We start from the raw sequence: 22,686 nt of genomic DNA, 5'->3' as shown, positions 1-22,686 counted from the left end.
TGGCTTGCTCTAAAATCTTTAACTACAGCTTCAGAATGAATAATTAAGAAAATGAAGTACTCTACTAATCTTACTAAATGATTAGCTACATTTTTAGAAAAGACCATGTATAAAAAATGAGTATTCCGATTTGAGTGATTTGCCAAGATCGCATGTTTCTATTATACACACATACATATTTGTTTTAAAAATCAGCGCTGTTTTGAGGTTGATTTTTATTTTTGAATTCAGACAAATATTTGAACTTTTTGGTTATAACTTTTGGTTATAAGAAAAGACAGATAAATATATTAGAAATTCTTTAGTCAGTGTGCAAATCCTATATGAACATATTTTAATATACGGTCAGTCAAACTTTTCAGCCTTCAAAAAGATCCATGAAGGATGGAAACGTGTTAACATTGCGGCAATAAGAAATTGAGAGATACTGAAAGAAACAGATTGAATCTGAAGCCGATCATGAATGCCATTTTTCAAAGAATAAACATACTTCTCATTCATCAGAAACGTTGCAACTGTTTACTTAAATTGTCAGGACTATGTGGAACATATTTTGAATTACTCTGAAATTTGATACTGAAATCCTTAGCTGCCCCAGCAGCATGTACATGAGTAGTTTGTGAGTACTGTAAGGTCTAAACAATGCAGCACAAGTTTGAAGATGGGTTGCCATAAAAGAATAGCGGCTTTCTGTGCATTCTGAGATAAATAAGCACAGCACCAGGGCTTTGCAACCTATTTCAACAAATAAATCTTTACAATGAACATTAATTCAAGATGCAAACATTTCAGTAGGGTCATTCCACTGATTTCTACCGGTGAACGAATGGCCTCATTAGACCTGAAGGACGTTTATCGCCTTTTGCCCATGTGACTGGAGGATCAGAGGTTTAAGGTTCTCAATCCGAGGGTAGCATTTCCAGCATAAAAATCTCCCGTTTGGTCTCGGGTTCCATCGCCAAGAGAATTTACAAAGATTTTAGCCCCTCTAGTAGGTCATATACACAAGCAGGGGAATGTTGTATTCCTTTACCTCGTCAACAGGCTCATCCATGTGCCAGACAGGGAGTTGGACGTGGGATATCAAGGACCATTGCATATAAACAAGCTACAGGTTTGTGGTCAAAAGAGAAAAGTCTCACCCCCAGGTAGCCGATAAACGGACATTTATCAGCACATTGTTCCTCAATCAGACTGGTGCCGTTGAAATCCCGGCAGAAAAGGCCCAGACCCATCATGAACAACAGAGACCCTTTGCAGTCTGGAGGTGTCCATGGCTAGATGCGGGCTCAGATTACAGACAGTTTGTGTCTTGGAATCCCCTTGGGACCATCTTCATCGAAGACCACTGGTGTCTCACCTGCACAGGCACTACAGACCAGGCTCTATGAACCTTGAAGCCCCAGTGTCAGAGGAGAAGCAGGCCCTCAGATGGTGGGTGGATAGAGTGAATCCGTTCAGGAGGGATCCGCTCCCTCCACCAGATCTGGTGGTTCACACCACAGATGTCAGTGCCCTAGGGGCAGGAGCCCTCCCAGTAAATGTTCCTGCTCAAGGTTATTGGGTTCCCCTGGAGCTTCCCAAGAGTTCCAACAAGTAAGGTTTAGAAGTGGTTCCCAGAGACCTGGTGGTCTTTTCTTTTTCTTCCCTGATCAGGGAGTACGCAACCCTGGTACTGTCAGACAATACTACTCTCATAGCCTAAATAAACTGGCAGGGTTGTGAAGGGTCACATTTTGGTCTTGCTAGTGCAGGCAGCCCTTGGGTTGGGGATTTGGGCAGAGAATACTCTAATTCCACTCGGCAACACAAAACAAAGACTTGGAGAAAGATAGCTTCAACGGAAAACTCTCTGTACCAAGAGCCCCTATTGGTCACATGGCCTCAACAGATGGTATAGGCACCTCTCCCACCAGCCATCCCCCCCCCCCAAATACCTTTCACTCCAAGGGTCCTTCTGCAAAACTCTGGCAGCAGACATGGCTCCCTCGCTCTGGGTGCAGAGTAGCAACTGCCATTGGGTGGTTCTTGAAAGGTAGGGGTTAGTCACACAAGGTTTTTACCACAGAATCTCATCTTTCATTCAGCACCACAGGCGGCAATCTACCCGCCAGCCTTATGACAAACACGGGGAGGGTCTGTAGAGTGCTGTATGACAAAGGGGGTCTCCAGTGGTAGTGTGGTACCCCTGATATTTCTCAATTTCTGCAGAGATTTTTTTATCACAATCTGGCACCAGCATCCCTCAGAGCTCAGTGGACAGCCATAAAGGCAATGTGGCTACCCTAAATAGGGGCAGAGTAAGCTACCTCTTTGACGGCCTAAATGCTTAAAGAAATAGTGCGCTCAAAAATGTTATTGTTCCGAGCGTTCGGGCATGTGGTTTAAAGCATTCTGTGATCGATTGTAAAAACATTTCCTATGCACCTTACCATAGTTTGACTTTTACACATGCAAAATCAAGTATCGGTGTGTCCATATATGGCTAATCTGATCTGTTGCCGCATCGCCCCAAGTTGAACTGCCCTTGCGGCACTAAATCATAACCCCCGCCCCTGAAGCTGACTACACACGTATGGCCCATTTCACAATGCGAATGCACGTCTCGTGTCAACGTTCTCTGTGCGCCAGCTAATGACGTGTCTAGTACCAGCATTACTATAGATTTCAATTTTGTCATATAATGGCAACAATACAGCACTACCAGTACGAGCCAGAGCATTCCGAGGCGGAATTAGTTGCAAGAGAAAGATGCGGAAACGATGGGGCATCGGACAACAGTTGGGAGGACGAATCACTGGATCCTGACCCAGAGCCTAGTCGCATGGAAGACGTCTCCACCTGGTGTACCTGCAATCGGTGCAAGGTCATGCTAACCGAGGAGGAGAACCGCTGCTGCAGAGAACACTCTGGATGCTTGGCCTGCATATCGGAAGACGAGACACGGCCGCAATGCGTTACCGAGCTGCATGACTTCAGGGCAGCCTGCCTCACAAGGTCCGTGTTGAGGATTATGATGGTGTTTATGTACGAACTTCGCGCAACCGTTCGGCCTCGCAATCAAGTAACGATGTGATATCACTTAGGCCACTAAAATTTCATGTTTGTCTCCTATATTGTCGTAACTTTGCTCTATCACTGCCAAATGAATGTAGTCTGGCAATTAAATACATCCCTCACGATTTGGGAAAATCTTAGTGGTCATCTTATGTGTCTTTCACGTACAACCAAGAAACAATATTTCTTTGTCCCCCAAACGTTACGGATTGCATGGGTGTTCACTTTTGTAACGCGTCACTTTTGTAACGCGTCTACACTTTAAAGCCCAAGTGGATTGATTTGTACTGGCAACTATGCCATAGGATACAAGATTGTATTTTCAACTACGGTTTGTACACTTATGTTCATTTAAATACACAGTTTTTATGTTTCTCTTCCACAGGTGGTACTGGCTGGTGGCCTATCGTTCGTTTATATGGTGGCTTCATGGGAAGCTTGGATACCGCGTTGACGAGTAATACCTGCCTGTGTCGTTGGTGTCATTGGAGCCAAATTCCCCAGCAACAGCGGTCAGTACAAGGGATTTTCCTACACTCTGCTGCAACCCGAAGTATACAGATTTGTAGTGCATTTGTGCCATCAACATCAGCAACAAAATAAAAATAAAAATCATCTTTTATGAATAGTTGTTTCAATTTTTCATTGAATCAAGGACACGCTCACTTGTCCTGGCATGTCTGGCAGGGTGGGAACGGCCAAGGTGCGAAACACTGTGTACACTTCAAAAGGTATCTTCTACGCGGGGGCCATAGCTCACATGGCCTAGCCAGACCCAGTGTCTCCAAGCAGACCGCGCCCCTGCAATCCACATAAGTGTGTCTCCATTGAGCAGTGTTCTGGCCCTTTTCTGCATCACATACACACCCACTTTTCCAATTCTTTATAAACCCCTTGATAGTTATCCTGAGAACATCTGTGAGCACTGGAAGTCAACTTGTGATAGTGCTAACTGTTCTCCTGCTACCAACTACCCTGCTTGCTGAATCCAATTGTTTGTTAGTCAAGGTAAGGGCAGGTCACCTAATCATCTCTTTCTGATCTCAAAATGTCCATCTATTTCGAACAAATTTACCTAGTAGTGTAATGTTCATTCATCTCAATGACTTTACCATTGTTCTGATCTCGATATATAGCAAATTTCATCAGTGTCAATTGTGATAGAATTGCATCTTTCTCGAACCATGTCTAAAAGCAGGTTTCCTTTTGATGCATCAAAGTACATTCAACGGACAAGCAACACGTTACGATTTACGTCGCAAGAATCAATTCTGTATGAAACTTATCCCGGTGTATATTTGACTACGCTACACAGGTTTTGCTTCTTTGACCAAAAGAAACATTGCATAGAAAACTTTGATATAATCTCATCAATCTCATGCATTCAGTAGAATTTTTTTGTAATTGTGTACTTTTTTTATACAGATTTTTCAAGAATGCCTGCTTGTATGGTTTTTGGTTGCCGTTCTATGAGCCATGTCAAAAGTATGGGCACTATTGTGCATAAATTCCCGACGAATACTGATTTAATAAGAGAATGGGTTTGACGTTGTGGATTTCCGGTGGACGAGCTTGAAAGAGTTGAGGCGGTCTTGGGAGACTCGAGGGCCAATCGATTCCCCCGGATATGTAAAACCAATCGCAGTACACAAAAAAAAGCATTGACTCACAACGTCTCATAAATTGCTTTCAAATGCAATTCAAACTCTATTCGTGCACACGCTGCCTCAGGTGAGTACCGGATGATGAATTGCATATTTACCAGATTGTATTACTTTTTAACTATGCCAAATGTTACTACACATCTGTCAATGGTTTATGGAGCATCATAGAAAGTAATTATGACCATAGAAAACAATGCAATAGTGCCCTTCAAAAGAAGCATAATCTTTTCGTAATCGCGTGCTCGACATGTCCATTTATTTAGAAGAGCATAATGAGTAGAGCAAAGACCATCGCAAGTGATGACACCACCGACACGTCCAATATACCAATGGTGAGCACTACAGACTTGCAGAAGTTCATATTATCAAGAGTTGCATCTTCCCACATATCTTATGCAAATCTAATTTTCCCCTTATACACCTTTGTGACAATGCACTGAAAATGAAGGAGAAAGATTCTGCATCCATTTCTGTTCCAGAGTCAAGAACTTCTAGCGACCATCAGGTAATTTTAATTCACTTTTCAATTACGAGAAAGTATTATGCTTGGAATTTCAAATAATATGAAATTGTTTATGTATCCTGTCGGTTGTTTACACTATGTGTTATTTAAGGGTTTCTCTTTATATGTACCACTGTCTGCATCCCATTGTCTCTGTTCCAATCCATACTAAAACAAGTACTGTGTTACAGGGGGATGCTGGTACTTCGACTACAATTACATCATCCTTTGGAGCTGGTTCAGAGTATTAAGTATGCATACTGACAGTTCCCTTGAATGAAATAAAGTAAATCCTACATAGGATACTATTAGACAGTGACATTCTTATAAACTTGCAGTCTTTCAAACTTTTATCATTTCAGTTCTAATGTTACAATTTCTCCCCAATGCAGAATACATTGCAAAATGTTTGAGGGCAACATTACAATCAGTAGGTTTGGCACGATGATCTCTGATCGAGTACACTTGCCATCAATCAGGTGAAATTCAAAATGTATATTTTGACTAAATGACACACTGTTTACGAAGGTATGTATGTAAGCAATGTGTGCGTTGAAAGATTTTAATTTAAAAAATGCTCGATTCTTTTTTTTTAAAATCAATATTCTATTCAAGAATGTATAGAAGGTCAGGAATTAGAAGAGGGGGCACATTGATCAGAGGGGCTGGACCATCTTGCTGGTGTGGTTGTTACAGAGAAGACCACGGTTTCACAGAAAATCAAGAAAACAAGGATAAGTAAAAAACAAAAATCTTTTCTCAAGTGTTTTGGGCTGGTGTTTTCTTCATAACATGTTTTTTTATTTAAAAGTGCCATCTACATTGAACATGTTTTTACAACCCATCTCCTAGAGGTCCAGAAGGAAAGAAGTATAAAGACACAGACAACAAATGAAATCAAAGATGCTGGTTGCCAAACACATTTCACCATGCAGCAACTACTATTTGAGGCGCAGCATGGTCCAGTCAATGAACAGACTTGAGATGCTTATGTCCAATGGCCAGAAAATGAATTGCATGTGACTAAGTGTTGTTGGACCACTGCGACAATGTGAGAACTCGACAAGATGAAGATGAATATAATGAAGATGCATTGGAATTCCTCGAGGATCACTTGACCAAATCTACACCCGCAAAAAAGGTCCACCCAATAAACATTTGTTGTTGATGGCTTCTCCAATTCATGTGCAAATAACACAAGCTGAACAGAGATTGAAGCTTCAATGCAATCGAGCGAGAAACTTGCCAAAAGATCTAGACTACAGTTTGCCTAGTTTGGGCGAATTGTCGACCACAGTTAAGTCACAAACCACAATCGTGCAGGACGATCGGCTATTAAAGGAGCAGAAATACATTGTATTCGACAGCTGCCTGGTAGAGATTATACTGATGCTGAAATGTGTGCATCCAGTGAGGGGAAAATATGCGGGGAGCCATTGGTGATTGGGACTCGTGTATTACAAGGCACTAACCTGAAAATCCAAGCCACCTGTGCCCACCTTCATCATACATTTTCATGGTCCGCTCAACCGATGCTGGGCAAAGTGCCAGCTGGAAATCTACTATGTTCAGCAGCTCTACTTTTCAGTGGCTCTACTTTTAGTAGGTAGTCCAGTTTCTGTCAATTTGTGGGACTTCAGTTCCTTGCTAAAACGCAGTTCTACAAATATCAAATAGAATTTGTTTTCCCGGCTATTAGTCAAGCCTGGAAAATTGAACAAATGTCAATTGAAAGGACATTCTCTGGCAAACGGTTCAGGCTAGCTGGCGATGGACAGTCCCGGATTTTCAGAAAAGTACTGCACATACCACTTTCAGGGGTTACAAGGGTTCTGAAAATATTTTACAGCGGTCCCATTCTTTCAGCAACCATCTTTGGTGAAGCTCCTAAACTTGTGATGGGTCTGGAAATTCTACTTGAAAAATGGCGCTCATTGATGCACCACTGTTCCAACGTTCACTCATGGACAGAAAACCAACACTTTCACCAATGTGCACATGGACCTTTATTGGAAGAACAGGAAGGCAAGAGGAAGTGGTTGATTCCATCTTCACCTCCACACAAAGCTCTTGAGAAGATTGTGTTTGATAAAACTCTTTCAAGAGACCTGAAGGGACTCACAGAATTCTGTCACATCGGAGATTTGGAGGTGTTCCACAATATGTGCCTAAAGTACAGGCCCAAGAGGTTGCATTTCGGTATAGACGGTATGTAATATCAAACATTCCTAGTGTATAACAAGAACATAGGGAGAGAACAATCAAGAACTGCGGGAAACTTTGGGATGCTTTGTTACACAATGGCCTTTGCAAAAAGAAGCAAAAAATAGGTGGTCAAGCCAATATACCAGGAAATGGAATTGAAAGATCTCACTTGGACTGTGTGGGACATGCATACTCATGGAATCGATCATGATTTTGTTCCTAGGACACATGCATTGCCAAAAAACATTGCAAATGTGCCCATAATCCATCTGGACGTCATGGAAACGTCAGAAACTGACCAGTAGTAGTTGCTCGCGCCTCCGCGAGCTGTTGTCAAAGGTTCCAGGCGCGTGGAATGTTTATGAGTTCCACGCTCGGGGTGGCGGTTGGGTTTTGAAAGGAAGGAGCTGGGAGGTGATGGTGGGTTACGGTGTAGTGGTTTGAAGAATAAACATACGTTCACTTACCTGTTGTTCTACGTTATTACACTGGCGACGAGGATCTTCAAACCTGACCCACGCGCCTTGCCAAGCCGTAAACATCATCAGGTGCCTCAGCTGGTTGTCAGGGCTGCGCTCCCGGACGTGGTCGAGCGCGGCCCCCGGCGTGATTGGTGTCAGCTGGGCCAGCGCTACCTTTGCTTTCAGGACCGGCCGAGCCGCGCTCCCGGAGGAGGTCGAGCGCGGCACACGGCGGAGTGCAGCCGTGCCTCGTCTTAGCGGCCGCTGCTCGTACGCAGAAGATCCTGCCGAGCCGCGCTCCCGGAGGAGGTCGAGCGCGGCTTGAGGGAGGGTGCGGCTGGCGCCTTTCAGTTGAAAAGGGGACTGAAGAGCAGAGCAGGTGAGAGGCGGATCCTGGGAGGGGGCACAGCTCTGCGCTCTTCATAGCCGGGAAGGCGTTAATGGACTATGGGTGTCACGCAGTTCGGCTCCACCCACTACATGAGGAAGCGAGCCGAAGGTTTCATATTCATTGGTGGGTGTGTCTGCAATACATTAACTGCAAGGAGAGGAGAGTTAACTCCTTGAGTGCGGGCGTTTGAAAGAACTGCACTTTTCTGTGGGCCATATTTGTTCTAAGAGGAGGGAAGTGATAAGAGCCTGCCGGTGTAACCATATGGTGCAAACCATTCCACGTATCTGCTGCCAGTAAGGGGTTTTTGTGGAGAAATTCATCATCTAGCCTGCTGTTAGGACAAGGTGTAAGTGATAGCACCTTATTATTCAGGGAAGGGCGCAGACATTTTTCGCCTGTTCATTTGTATTGACTTCTGTCAGAGGCTATGTCGGTTCCATTGACCATGCAGCACAGCAATGCTCGCCCTCCCCCAGCATTTCTCCCCAATCCGGGGGAGCCCCCCATTGCATGGGAGCTTTGGGTGGACACTTCAAGGTATACCTGAGAGCGTCAGGTGGTTCCAGAATGTCTGATGATGACAAGGAAGCGACTCTGCTCAATTGCCTTGGTACGGAAGGTTTGAGGGTGTTCAGGCATCTTCCGGGCCAGGATGTTTTGGCGTTGTCTTCAGGCGAAGGAGATGGAGAAGGGGGGCAAGCAGTGATTTTGGCATTTGAGACTGCCCTTAAAAAGCTAGAGACACGCTTTGGCAAGAGAGCTAACATTGTGCTAGAGAGGTATCATTTCTTTTCAAGGGCACAAGGTCCTGGCGAGAACATTGATTCGTATGTGACGGCACTGCGCACCCTCATTTCTACGTGTAAGTTCACGGGCATGGCGGAGGAATACATTCGTGACCAGATCATGATGAGGACTAGTGACTCAAAAGTTAGGGAGAGATTATGGACAGAGAAGGATCCTCCGTTAGAGAAAGTGATAGAAATAGCTCGTGCCCTGGAGGAGTCAAGGAAGAGTGTCAAGGAAGTGACGGAAAAGGTGGACATTGTACACATGGTTCAGCCACGCAAGAATGAAGAAAATCGGGCCAGGGACAAGGATCAAAGAGTGATGCCGAATAACAGATTTCTGCAAGAAATGTGGTTGGAGGGGTCATGTTGCTGGAGCTAGGGAGTGCCCTGCTTCTGCTGTTGTGTGCAGAAAATGCAAGGGAAGGGGTCATTTTGCCCGCATGTGTAAGGCTATTCCACAGAAGGAAGTTGTGCGGATGGTGGACCCTGAAGAGGACGATAATAATGTAACGGTTGTAGGATATGTTAGTCCCTCGGTTATGGCGGATGTGCTTCCAAAAGAAGGTGCGCTGTTGAGTGTGGGATCGTCAAAAAAGAGTGCGTGGGCTACCCTTAATGTGAATGGAGTTTCCCTCAGTGTGTTGGTTGACACGGGTTCTCCTTACACTAGGATTTCTCCTGAGATGTACAGATCTAAGTTCCATAAGGAGGTGTCTAGTTTGAATCCGTCTGATATTAATCCTTGTGCTTACGGGCGTGTTCCGATTAAAGTATTGGGATACGAGTGGGTTAATATTGAATTTCATGGTCGGAAAACCAGAGGAAAACTGTATGTAGCTTGTAAGGGTGATCCAGTAATTGGGTGGGATGAGCAGGCTGCCCTGGAGATGGAGGTTCGCCCTGGCAAAGCTGTACCTGTTTTGTGTGTGAGCAAGGGAAGAGAAAGTGGTTTGAGTCAAGGGAGTGTGTTGACAGCTGATACTCTCCAAGAGAGGTTCCCGTCAGTTTTCTCCCCTGTCCTGGGCAAGTTGCAGGGTTTCTCACACAAGATCGTGCTCAAGAGGAGTGCTGTTCCCGTTGTGCACAGAGTTAGGCGTGTGCCCATCATGGCACGTGAAAGTCTCCAGACAGAACTTAAAAAGCTGATGGAAGCTGGTGTAATTGAGGAGGTAGAATCGTCAGAGTGGTTAGCCCCGGTTGTATTGGCACGTAAATCCGATGGTGGGATGAGGATGTGTGTTGATCTAAGAGATTTAAATTCAAGCATCTGGATAGACAGGCATCCCTTACCGAATATACACGAAATGCTTTCACTTGTAGGAGGGGCATCTTGTTTCTCCACCTTAGATTTGTCCTCTGCCTATCACCAGGTGGATCTACACGTCGAATCACGCCCTCTAACTTCGTTCATTACGCCATTTTGAGCTTTTCGTTTCCGTCGTATGCCGTTTGGTTTGGCCTCTGCCTCCGCTGTTTTCCAGCGGGTGATGCAAAAGTTGTTTTGTGGAGTAGTTGGTGTGGAGTATTTCCAGGACGATATCTTGGTGTGGGGCAGGTCGCGTGAGGAACACAATGAGAGGATTCTACGAGTTTTGGGCATTTTGGAGAAGAGTGGTTTGACGGTCAAATTGAGTAAGTGTAAGATTGGGGTGGAGAGTGTGACTTATTTAGGACACACACTGGATGCCAAGGGGATACATCCTAAGGCTGAATTGGTGAAGGCGTTATGTGAAGTATCTCCACCCACCACTAAGGACCAATTACGGTCGTTTTTGGGATTGGCTGAATATTATAGCAGGTTTATTCCCACGTACTCCGACAAGACAGTGGCCATGAGAGCATTGCTCAAAAAGGGTGTACGTTTTGAGTGGTCAGAGTCGTGCCAACTTGAATTTGAGGGCTTGAAGGCTCAGGTGGACCAGGCTCCATCGTTAGCTTCCTTTTCCCCATCTAGGAAAACAGTTTTGACAGTGGATGCTAGTGAGTATGGAGTGGGTGCTGTTCTTGAACAGTGTTTTGATGGAGCATACCGCCCCATTGCTTTTGCGTGTAGGGTTCTTAGTGAAACAGAACGTAGATATGCTGTCATAGAGAGGGAGGCCTTGGCTGCTGTCTGGGCATCCAAGCATTTTAGAACATTCTTATGGGGAGTAGAATACACTATACGCACCGATCATAAACCCCTAGTGCATGCGTTGACAACTAAGGGTTTGTTCCAGGCATCCTCTAGGGTGATGCGCTGGATGGCAGACATGAATGAGTATAATTTTAAGGTGGAGTATTTACCTGGCAATAAAAATATGGTTGCGGATGGTCTCTCTCGTTTTCCCCTCAATGATGTAAATGGAGAAGATTCAACACAGGCTGTGACGAGTGATGAATATGTGTTGGTGGCCAAGGTGTTTCCGGCCGTCAACGAACAGGAATGGGGTAGAGAGTGTGCAATGGATCCCGTGTTGAACAACATCAAGGCTGCTCTCGCTACCGGTGCTGGCATGGATGAATTGGATAAATCGTTCGGACAAGTATGGTCTGAGCTGTCTGTGGGTCCGTGGGGAATTGCCCGGGGTACCAGGTTAATACCACCTGATTCTCTTAAGGCCAAGTTGGTGGAGTTGGCTCATGAAGGGCACATCGGTAGATCTATGACGAAAAGAAGGCTTAGAGAGGGGTATTGGTGGCCCAAGATGGATGAGGAGGTTGAGAAAGTGGTTAAGGATTGTGTGGCTTGTTCAGTCAGTGATAAGAGTAGGACAACGTCGCCCCAACCCGTACAGCCTGTGGAAGTGCCGAAAGACGTGTGGTCAAAGGTGGCCATAGACATCATGGGTCCCATGGACACTTTGGGTGGAGGTTTCAGATATTTTGTAGTGTTGGTTGACTACACGTCTAGGTGGGTGGAGGCCACGGCTTTGTCCTCGATCACCACTGAGAAGGTAATTGATTTCTTGTCGGCGGTGTTTGACAGGGAGGGGGTTCCTGCTGGAGTAGTAACCGATAATGGTCCCCAATTTGTGTCAGTCGCCATGCAAGAATTCTTCTCCAAACTAGGAATTCGTCACCATAGGGTGGCTTTGTACAATCCAGAGGCCAATGGATTAGTTGAGCGGATGAACCGGTTCGTGAAAGGGGCAGTTCAGTTGGCCCTAGCAAATGGTTTGCCGTGGTGCAGTGTTGTGACTGAGGCCCTAAAGGCTTATAGGGTTACCCCTTCATCCTTTACCGGTGTGTCTCCGTTTGAGTTGATGAGAGGTAGAAAACCAGGCTCTAAACTCCGGGTGGCTGCTCTTGGTGGTGGTGTGCGAAGTTGCATCGATATGCAGGAAGTTCTTGACAAGGTGCGCATTAAACAATCCCGTTTTTGGGAATCTCAGCTTACCAAAAGGAAACCCCTGCGTGTGCAAGTTGGTGATCTTGTGGTGGTGAAAAATCCAAGATTTGTAGCCAAGGGTTTGTCCAAATTTATGAAACCGTGTGTAGTGACCAAAGTAGGTCATGGATATGTTAAACTGCAAGATGGTACCAGATGGAGTTTGAGGCGGGTGGTCCTTGTTAAAGGAAAGCTGGCGAATACTAAGGACCAATGTTGTGAAGGAGGTAGTGCTACAGTTGGGGATGGTCTCGAGTGTGTGTCTGAAGGTGTGGTACCCCTACGGAGCGATAAGGGTTCCCGTTGTGCTGTGGCGGTTCCTGGCGAGGCTACTCGGGCGGGACATGGAAGTATGGAAGTGCCTGTCTCGGGAGGTGATGGTGTTGCGCCATCAGATGGAGCATCCTATGCGAAAGGGGTGGGTGAATATTCTGAGTGTGATTCTGATAATTGTGCTGTTGGCCCGACTGGGGTGGAAACGAGGGTTGCAGAGGAGTCTTCAGTCCTTGTATCAGATAATTCCGTTTTGGTTCCACACGGAAAGGGACTATGCGAGGACTCTGTTTTAGCGGAAGCCTCCAATAGGGTGAATACTCGCCCGAACCGAATGAGGAAGATTCCAGCAAAGTACAAGGATTTTGTTTTAGAATTTGCAGATGATTAATATTGAACTGTAGATAATTAGCATTCTTCTATATATGTCTTTTCATGCATATTTCCTTATTTCTTCCTTATTTCCATTTCCTCATTGATGTCCGTATTTGATGTTTTCCATTCGTTAAGGTTTACAGGGGGAGATGTGTAGTAGTTGCTCGCGCCTCCGCGAGCTGTTGTCAAAGGTTCCAGGCGCGTGGAATGTTTATGAGTTCCACGCTCGGGGCGGCGGTTGGGTTTTGAAAGGAAGGAGCTGGGAGGTGATGGTGGGTTACGGTGTACAGGTTTGAAGAATAAACATACGTTCACTTACCTGTTGTTCTACGTTATTACAATTTTGTTCCTAGGACACATGCATTGCCAAAAAACATTGCAAATGTGCCCATAATCCACCTGGACGTCATGGAAACGTCAGAAACTGACCAGTTAGCCCAAATGTTGGGGCAGCTACGTGCCGAAGTGCATGCAGGCAGGAGACCAACACCCTGAGGAGCGAGTTGATAGTCGCTAAAGAACGCACTGATGATTTAAGCTGGCAACTCCTCCAGTCACAGGCGGGACATGCACCGTTACCGGGTAACGTGTCTTCAATGCCAGTACCATCAGCCAACCCTGTTCAGATCACCCTTCCTGGGGCAGTTCCTTTGGCCCCGCCCGAGCAATTCACGGGGGATCCCAAGAAATATGCAACATTTATGAACCAATGCCATCTGCATTTCCTTTGTAGGCCAGGGGCCTTTCCAAATGATCAATCACAGGTTGCTTTTGTGCAAGCATATCTGAGCGGCAGTGCTGCAGACTGGTTTGTACCCTTTGTCAGTCAAGATGATCCTTTGCTACATGACTTCAGGGGTTTCCAGCAGGAGATGGAGAAACTTTTTGTCCTTCGTACTCATGGACAGGCTTTAGACAACAAACTTTTGTCCCTTCATCAAAGGAACCAAGACTTATTAACATACATAGCCACCTTCAATAGACTCGTGGTTGAAGCAGAATGGCCGGAGGAGAAGAGAACCATGTTATTTCGACTGGGTCTGCGGGGAGAGCTAAAAGATATTCTCGCACAAGTGGTGGACCCTCCGAAAGATGGTGCAGAATTTATTAACCTTGTTGTCCAATTAGATCAAAGGTTGCAAGACCGAAGAGCAGATAGAACCAGACCGGTTGGCTAGCTTACAATTACGCTGATGTGGGATGATCGCCCAGGACCGATATGCCCTTTTGCGGTACCAGCGACAAAGAGCTCTAGCTCTGTTTACAGTGCTATAGCAAGAAGCTGATGCCGTGGCCTAGCGATTCAAGGTGTGTCCAATGCGCTTTTTCGACCGAAAGAAACACTGTGTGCCTCATGATAAAGATTTGATGTTCGAAAACAAAATAAATAAAAATTTGGTTGAAAATGGAAATTGGCGGATGTTCTCCGAGCCTTTATTGTGAAATAAAAGCACATTATAAATTGCAGAGTATTAGTGTTTCTTTTAAAAATAAATAGTGTTTTCTATTCGGATTTGGGACGCAATGTGCTGTCAGAGGATGGGTGTTTTGATATTCCGGGTTCTGTGTCAACTAACGTTAGGACGTAGATGATGACTGAGCACGTTTGGCTACACTGCCCACTATAGTCATGAAAATAGGTGGAGAATATCGCTAAGAATAGTGATGTCAGCTTCAGGGGCGGGGGATATGATTTAGTGCCGCGAGGGCAGTTCAACTTAGGGCAATGCAGCAACAGAAAGGATTAGCACAAGATGGTCGCACCGCGCTGCCTGATTTTGCATGTGCAAAAGTGCGGGAAAACTAGGGTACGGTGCATAAGGAAATGTATTTTTATTTTATTATTATTTTTATACAGTTCATTACAAACTTTTAAAAGCGAGAGAAAGAGGAAAAAAAAAATTCCTTAAATCACCTTATACTTCGTTAAAAGAGTCCTGGGATAGCAATATTAGTCTTATGTCCTGAGAATCTTATCCATCTTTAACATAATCAGAAGTTTAAACTACTTCTTGTTCCAACAATCTCTTTTCTAGGGCCTCCAAAAAAAACACCAACGCATATCATAGTTTATAGTCGGTTCCCTCGAACATCACCTTCCACCAGTTTTCGCCACTCAAACTGGGTCTTTCCTAAAGCACTTTCCACAGCAATGATGATCTTAATGCAGTTAATTTAGTACAGTAGAATACAAGGCGTTTCAGATTCTCATTCGCTAATTCGCAGAATCTGCACAGATGATCCAGAACTGGAGTTACGTGTCGCAAATTCAGGATTTCCTTTGTTTGAAACAGATTAATGCGAAATTTCATGAATGTTCTTCTCTTGCTGGCCCAGGGAAAAATCTCAAAGTATTTCGGTATCTTATTGTATGCTCTTGCTTCCGGAACAGCCAGATAAATACAACGATGAGCATTTCTGGTTTCACAGGTTTCGCACCAGTCCCTTTCCCACAATTTTGCACATATACTCACCCATTCTTCCTGAATCGAGCCAGGTGTTGATCTTTTTTCAGTTTGTTTCAAGATGTTGAATTGGGGTAGATCATCTGCTCCAATTATCTTCCTATAGAGTACCAAGGTGTTCCACATTACTCTAGCATTAATTGAAGTCATGCCTAGTTCGTATCACGTACAGAGAGTCCCTTTCGGGAGATGCAAGATTCTGTTCCAATATGTGTTTATGCACCAAGACCATGTCACATACATACACCCCAGCATGGCGTCAGCTCCATAAATTAATGATGGGATAACCTTGGCTTTGTAGTACTCTATTGATGGTTTTATGGAAAATGTACTGTATTTTTTATGTATTGTCACACCTTGCACGGCCAAAAGCTTACATTTTCTTTTGATCCTTTGAACCATTGGCTCATCATTTATTTGGGAGCTGATCAGGGCCCCCAAATATGGTACCCGACTGGCACTGTTGATTGTTTTGCCACCAATAATCCACTTGAATTTCTTCTTTTTGGAAGATTTTGATCCGATTAGGTTTTGAAGAACAAGAATCTCAGTTTTTACTGCATTTATCACAAGACTGTTCTTTACAGTGTATGCTTCCAAGGAAGTTTTTACGATCGTTCACAGTTTGCTTAAAACCACATGGCCGAACGCTCGGGACAATAATATGTTTCAAGCTTACTATTCCTTTAAAGGGTCTATTTGGCCAAACCCAAGTTCTAGAGGACTTTTCTCCAGTGTTCAAATCGCTTCAAGGCCCTCCACGTTAACCTCAGGAGGAAGGCGATCTAAAATGATCAATCCTGAAGGCATTGTTTCTGGTGGCTATCACCTCAACCAGGTGCCTAGATGACTTTTTACTGCCTTAATATTTCATCTTTCCCAGCATATCATGGTCCCTTACCTTTAGACCTTTACCCATCTGGGGTTTATAATCTTGCAAGGTTGGATATCAGAAAAGTCCTGTTGAAAGGTTGGTTGCTTTTTGTACCTCTCACAGCTCGTCACTCTGGGGTAGCTGGCAGGGGTCGGAAAGCCTTTCTATCAGTCATCGGCTAAAGGAAGGATTTCCTTTATGTATTCTTTGGCAGATGTTTCCCTTTCTCTGAACATGCAGGGATGTTCTACAAGGAGTATAGCAGCATCCTGGGTGGGGCTGGGAGGCGCTTACTTTCATGACATATGTAGAGGATCCACACAGGCATCTCCTTCAACCATCATGATTCATTACAAACTACATCATACTTAACAGGCATTTGCACATGCTGTACTCAGGCATTTGCACAGGCTGTACTCAGGCCAACCCTTGCTTGTTAAAATAGAGATGATGAATCAGGCTAATAAATCCTCTCACTGAGGCTGCAGTACTCAGTGGGGGATTTGTTATAGTGTCAGATTCATGGTTGTCCCAACTTCAGGCCTCGAGGGGTGGAAACCTAACAGGTTTTCAGGATATCCCTCATTAATATTCATGAGGAAAAAGTGTGCATACATTTAGAATCATTGTAATCAAATGTATCTCATTAATATTGATGCAGGGTTTTATAAAAATCCGACATGGATCCAGTCCTCGAGGCCTGGAGTAGGACAACCCTGATTCTAGTACTCTTCAGATTAGTAAGTATAGGGAGGAGGGACGTGCAGGTAACGTCTTATTTACAGGCAATCTTCACTAGCCCTAGTTCCATCTCCCTCGTCACAATACTTATGCCTGCCTCACCCTCCCCAATGAGGAATCCATCTGCATTTGTGGGTATGGGACAGGACTGGAAGCAATGGGCAGCGACTGTTATCCCAAGATGGAGAAGGGCCCAAGATATCACCTAGGATTCATTGTGGATGGCACTCAAACTATTTGGTATTAGATCTTTTCACTCCAGAAGGTCAAGCCCTTCCTCCTGCCCCAGGAATTCCAAACGTGATGCAGGCCCTAGTCATCTTGCATAGCGACGGGGTAGGAGGTAATGCCCTCCTAGCAGGGCTCTGGGCTGCTCACACGGCCTCACTCAAAGCTGTGGCTCGCCTCATCATCAGCTATAAAACAAATTATATATATATATATATATATATATATATATATATATATATATATATATATATATATATATATATATACACACATATACATACACACACATCACGCCCCCCCTTGCATGAATTACAAAGGCTATGATTTGGATCATTAACTAAAAAGGCAGTTACCGCTAGCATGCCAGCCTACCCATTGGCCAAAAGCATCAGGCGGTGCACGGTCATCTTGCAATAACACCCATCACCGGACTGGAAAATAGACTGGCTTACAAGCAGAAAACTAGGCAACAGTCCTTCTCACGCTATATACTCTGGCATTCTAGAGCTCCATCCTGGGGGTAATCTGGATCGCTCCAAGTCTCCTTTTTAGGAGAAAATGGAATACCAGACTCTTCCAACCACACGTTTGCATAACCTAGATTTCAGCTATATTGTACTGTGATAAACTGTTGCTAATGTTTAGCTGATGACTTGTTAAATTCCTGTTAACAACGGTTTTGCTCCTGTACAGGGCTCGGTTGCGCCAGAGCTAGGTTTGCGCTTTAAAATATATAATAAAAGAAAAAGGGCTGTGAGAAACTGGTGGGGTAAACGGGGAGTCTTTAGATTAATTAGTACTGTGACGAGGAAGAGTAACACCAGATGTTTGAGTGGAAGTGGAGGACAGGTAAGAGTCGGAAGGCATTGGCGGTCGCAAACCATTGCGTAGTTGCTGCGTGGTTTCCAGGGACAGAGTGCTCCTCCTTAGTGTATGAGGGCACTTGAGGATGTGCGCACTCCTCTTCAGATCACTATTTTTGAATATTCTTGTGCAGTGGCACAGCCGGAACACTTCCCTCTTGGCTGGGGCTCCTGCTCTTGTCGGTGTCCCCGGACTTGAAGTGCCTTGGGTGGCAGGACCAAGCGACCCCCTCCTCTGGATGTTGACAGAGTAATGTTTACCCTTGTGGACATAGGATGGCAGGAAGCACATCAAATGTACTGTATGCTTTCCGTCCAGGCAGTACTAGGATCTGGACTTGCTTCGCTGTTTACATTGTCATGTACCACCTGCTGTTGTGCCCGGGATCTAATGGGGAAATACACAGTTGCGGCCAGGGGATACGGTGGGGGTTAAAACTAGAGGAAGTAGAGTTCGGCTCCAACGATTCAAATAATTAAGATTCCAAACTGTGTGAATAATGTTACAAACTGTATTTAGAAGTCATACAGTGCTCGAACAGGAAATAGGCAAGGCGATACGGACGGTCCTCCATACGGCTGAGCGTATTTGTTTCAGAAAGTACGGTGGAGGCAGACGTGGCCAAGTGAAGCGTGATGCCACGCTTAAAGAAAAAAAAAAGTTACCGTAAAACACGCGATAGATACTGAGTCGCCAAGGACTACTGTGGCAACGGCTGGATGTTACCTAGAGGCAGGTGAACAACTTCTGCAGAGATGCCAAACATAAGAGCCTCCGGGGGCGAGGGCCCGATGAGACATGGGAGGAAGCAATTCTAGAAAGCGAAACATTCCAAACGCAAGGCATCGAAAACACCACATACATACGATTTAAAGTAATAATTCAAGTAATCAAAATTCAACAAGAAAGCCAGGTGAGATAATACATCCATCTATTCCACCCTCAATCTGCATGTCACAATTTGGAATTGCGGAGGAACTCACCGAGTATGTAATCCTTCATATCATAGTTGATTACAAAACGGTGCGAGAACAGTAACATGTGTTGCTACAGTGGTTCGAGACTTAAGGTATACATCGTTATTCCAAACCACACTTAATATAAGACATTATTTAGCCTAACTAAAGACATGTTGCCATTTGTTCGCTCTTTAACTACATCCGGTTCTTCTATGGCGCTCTATTCTTACCACACGATGTAATATGAATAACGTTCGCACAGATCTTGCTTCCTCTCCCTTCTAACTTCAGCATTATTATGTATTTGGGCCCTATGTTAGATTATATTAAACGAAGGAATTGGTGCAGAAAGGAGCAACGAAAGGGTCAAAATAGACAGTAGAGGCACATCTAGGTGCTAAATCGACTTTACACATGTAGGACTGCAGACATTGTTGCTGCTTGGCACAAGATGTGTTGGTGGACACCTGAGCAGATGAGCAGAACGAGAAATGGTACAGGGTAATGAACTTTGGGGACTGATGGTCTATGTATGGACAGTTGGACATATACAGGGAGTGGGCTTCAACGGCTGAAGGTGTGGAAAATCTGATGTGCTGACACAGGTACCGGATGGGAAATGTATTTCAGGATGAGTTTTATATTGCCGGACATTATGGTGCATAACTAGAGGATTGGCATTTTCCCAATGGAACCGTTTATGTTCTTGAACGTGTAGTATAGATAATAGAAACGCGGTGGAAGCAGTCGGGCAAAGCGACAATTGTGGCGCTAAATATAAATGGGACAAGTACCCCATACTGTACACTATAGGGCTATTGCAAGTCACCAATGTCATACAACTCCCCGGTATGGGGTATTTTATTCTTTATAGCACTGGTCCACACACTGACATCTTAGTACATGGCCTCTTGTAAGAGATCTCCAGTTGTTCAAACTAATAAAAGTCGAAACCGTTTAAAAAAAAAAACACGAACAGCTTGCAAACACTCCCCAGGATATAGCAGCGTGGATTTTCAAATTGTGCACCATACACTGACATTCAGTTAAAATAATCATAGGTACCTACTAAACTTACACATTTCCATTTATGCTGTCCGTATTGTGTGGCTGGACTGAAAAGAACATCTCGCAAAGCATTTAAAAGTGACACATTGTGCGCTTGTTTATAGCAAGCACAAAATCGCAATACACTGGATGGTTTGTGTAATCTGCAGAAAAAAATCCTTAAGAAGTTCATTAAAATGCATCTAAAAACGTGTGTGCTTTAAAATAAAGAATGTGCAGTTACATGTTTGCTTTCCTGTGTAAACTCTAGCAGTGCACAAAATAAACTTGCTGCCATATACATTTCTGATCAATGAATGACTGTAAAATGTCACAGAAAGATATTAAGTTAGTTACAACGTAAATTAAGTGCCGCAATGACGGCTATAATTCTGCTCTGGGCTCGCTCAAGCAGCAGAGACATTCTGGCATCACGACCCAACTGTAATAAGCAATTACTACATTTTCTTATTACAGGGGAGTAGTGATGCAACTTACCTGTATACGAAAATGATTTACAGGCTTTTATGTGGATATTGTAGTATGCATCTATTATATATAAATAATGAAGGGAGGGGTTAGTAACTGTCCTGAACAGATGGATGTGCGTTATGATTCCTATGTGGTTTACTAGTTTCCTGGCAGTGGTGAATTTCACGGAGGAGCTGGTATAAACGCAGGGGGTGGTACACTATAACATGCATGGCAGTAGGAGCACGGGGCTGCATTTCTACTAGGTGACTAGGACATGGCGGTAGCTGGGTGTTATAGTTCCCTATGGGTCATGTGGTTGACAAATGCATCTGCGGGAGCCTCCAGCCTAGAGGGAGTATTACCTGCAATAGATGACGTTTTGTATCCTACGGTGACATTATAGACACTAATAGAGCCCTATGATAACCCAATAGGGAAACGGGGTTAGAGGGGGCTGCACGAAGTCTGTGTAATGGTGCTTAAGGAGATCGATCTATAGCTACACGTAAGTGTTTTTTGGTGGTTAGACTGTTGAAGAAGGAAAGTGTGTCTTCTGCTGGTAGAGGATATATACGCTGTGAGGTTTTGAATTATGGAAGGGTAGTTTAGCTTACAGGGAGGCATCGAATTGCTACCAGAGACGCAGTAAGGGGACGGATACGTAAAATATCACCTGGGAAGGCAGTTTATGTCATTGGGCAATAAAGGATGGAGATGCAGAATATCTTCCGACTGGGTTGCTTACGTATTGTGAGTTCTGAACATCTTCGGAGGTGCATTAACTGCAGGTGGAGTAGTACGGGGAAGGCGGGTGTAATGTTTGTGCAGTATATCTTTTGTGTGACGATAAAAGAGCTCTCTCCTCACCTCAGTGTGACACCCCCCTGCCCTCCAGGGGCGGGGCCACCGCTCCATGCATCGAGCCCGACTATGCGCTCAACTCCACAGCCTCTTTCTGTCACCTCAGTTTAGGGAATCCGAGAGCAGCTGGGGTAGGGGCTTGCCGCGGGGCGGAAGTGACGCCACACGCCACCGCCACGTCTGTGAGGGGCGAGCAGGTCCAGTCTCTCTTCTATTCTCGTAGCTACATGTGAGGGGCCAAACGTAGACCGTTATTCGTTAGTCTCTCTTTTATGTTCATACAGAATGTTTATGTTTCTCGCACTCTGCTATACCGCCAGCACCACCTCCTTTTGTGCAGACGAGCCGGCTTCATTCCATGGATTTAAAAATTGACGTTTTCAACTACCATTGCCAAAAAGAATGCTGCTTTATTCAATTATTTTTTACATTACATTCGAACTCGTATCTGGACAGGCCGGGTGCAACGAGATATGGGGGCGCAGCAAATTTACTTGAATTGTACCCAATTCTTGTTTTCCCAAAGCAATGTTTTTGTGAAATAACTGTCAAAAAAGCAAACAATGTTGCAACTGTACCTAAAATGCTCGTTTGATACTGTCAGCACGGTATTGCTGGGGTTGTGTTGTGGCGTATGGTTGGATTCATCAGTTGTTCGTTCATGATGCAGGTCCAGCTGCCTTGTACCACAATACCATGTAAGACAGAGGAGCTCATTTTGCTTCTAGTTGTAATTTGACGGCAGGGGCCTGGTAGACGCTTAGCCAGGTCGCTGCCACCAAAGTTTCCTCATATTTCAATGCAAGTTTACGCAGCCATTTTCCCTTAAAGGCATGGGGCCTCATTCCGAGTACGGCGCTAACCAATGGCGCTATTAACGCCTTGGTTGACGCCGTACCCGGACCGGCAGCGCCTTGGTGGATGGCGGAATTACCGCCCCATTCCAAGGTTGGCGGGGCGGTAATTCCCCATTCACCAAGGCTCTTCCCCATTCCCAAATGAGCCCCCATTGGGCTCAATGGGAATGGGGAAGATGCAAATAACGGTGACCGTTCATTACGGTCACCGTTATTGGCTT

The 22,686-nt window shown here is 44.8% G+C and overlaps 1 protein-coding gene across 2 annotated transcripts in view; it reads right to left on the bottom strand.

Moving 5' to 3' along the window:
* ATP8B2 (ATPase phospholipid transporting 8B2) overlaps positions 1 to 21,774 on the bottom strand; it is a 2,597,648-nt gene extending 2,575,874 nt beyond the window's left edge. For both annotated transcript variants that reach the window (XM_069651926.1, XM_069651943.1), the window contains exon 1: positions 21,615 to 21,774. The gene's annotated coding sequence lies outside the window, so the exon portion shown is untranslated. The remainder of the gene's footprint in view (positions 1 to 21,614) is intronic.
* Between the last annotated feature and the right edge of the window lie 912 nt (positions 21,775 to 22,686).

The sequence above is a fragment of the Ambystoma mexicanum genome, chromosome 1p (assembly GCF_040938575.1).
Source record: "Ambystoma mexicanum isolate Mex_15411 chromosome 1p, UKY_AmexF1_1, whole genome shotgun sequence".
In the NCBI taxonomy this organism is placed as follows: Eukaryota; Metazoa; Chordata; class Amphibia; order Caudata; family Ambystomatidae; genus Ambystoma; species Ambystoma mexicanum.
This window is presented reverse-complemented; position numbering and strand designations above follow the sequence as displayed.